The sequence below is a fragment of the Trichomycterus rosablanca genome, chromosome 2 (assembly GCF_030014385.1).
Source record: "Trichomycterus rosablanca isolate fTriRos1 chromosome 2, fTriRos1.hap1, whole genome shotgun sequence".
Taxonomy (NCBI): Eukaryota; Metazoa; Chordata; class Actinopteri; order Siluriformes; family Trichomycteridae; genus Trichomycterus; species Trichomycterus rosablanca.
In genome coordinates, this window is record NC_085989.1 from 16,067,803 (window position 1) to 16,069,306 (window position 1,504).

Below are 1,504 nucleotides of genomic sequence, written 5' to 3' on the forward strand. Positions count from 1 at the left end.
TTTGACATGCTTGATGACTGTCATACACAACACCCAACCAGCTGGTACGAAAAGGTAAGATGAGACACTGGATGAATTGATTGAGTTGTGGAGACGACTTGGATGCTGAAGATGAAGGCTTTGTTTCTTTGTTTTGGTTGCCAATTCATGCCAAACAAATGAAAAAGGTGTCTCATGCTCCAATGTGAACGTGGACCTCCATTCACGCAAGTCTGTGTGGAGCAAACCGTGTACTGGAGCAGTCACTACTCAGTCTTAAAGACTCAACATTCGATGTGCCAACTGCCTTGAAAACCTACAGGAATCCTTTGGCTAAAGTGATTGCCATCGGAAGGTGTTCAGTGTCTGTTTTTGCATTGCACTGAAAATGTTTTACATCAGTGCCATGTTGGATGTTAAGCTTCAGCCACCATGAGCCAAAGGTAACCTCAGGTAAGGACCATTTAAAGGTTACATATGCCAACTATATTTTCCATACTGAACGAACTAATTATCCTTTAGCATTCCTGTTTGTGTGATGATTACTTACAGTAGTATATAACAATGGATATGTTACCAGTAATAATGAATGGATGGCCTATGCTTTGCACTTTATAATTGTTTGTAACTGTCCTAGGCTTAATCTTAGAGATAATGCAGAGTTAGTCTGAACATATTTCTAATGAAGCAAACTGAAAGGAATAGTGACAAAAATTGAAGATTGACTAATAGGGTAGACTGGAAAGTCATCCCTTCATGCATTCCTGAAAGAAACTGGTTCAGGCCTGGCTATAAACATTGAGTTCTTTGCAACCACTCTGTATGTTGAACTGACACTGTCCGAAATGTTCTAAGATTGAGAGATTTTTGGTCTAAAATGGTCCTCCAGTGAGTTTTAATTTGAGAAATTGCTTATTGCAGCGAATCCTTCAGAAATTAATGTGAATTCTTGAGCACAATTAAAAACTATGGAAAACTTTTAAGAAAACAAGCGAAATTACATTACTAAATTCATATTTATTTTTATTTTTATTTATTTTATTTTATTTAACCAGGAAAATTAATCTCACTGAGATTTACAATCTCATTTGCAGGAGAGTCCTGGCCAAGATAAGCAGCAACATAGTACATAGTTACACCTACACAAACAACATACGACAAACATGAATACATAATATTGACAATACAATGATCATTTAAAACAATTACAAACCGTTTTACCTATGTCCATATTCAACAACATGTTTTTAAAATGACTTAAATTCACCAAATCCTGCAATTTTATAACATTCTGCAGTATATTCCAGTCTGATGGTGCTGCATAATTAAAAGCCTGTTTCCCTAATTTCGTGCATGCCAAGGGGACCTTAAGAAGATACAAGGTGCGAGAGCGCAGACAGTAATTTCCAGGTTCTTTACGATTTATAAAATTGCATAAATAAGAAGGTAATAAACCTAAGATAGACTTATAAATTAAAGTGTACCAATGAGTTAATCTTCGTGTGGTTAATGAGGACAGAGCTGC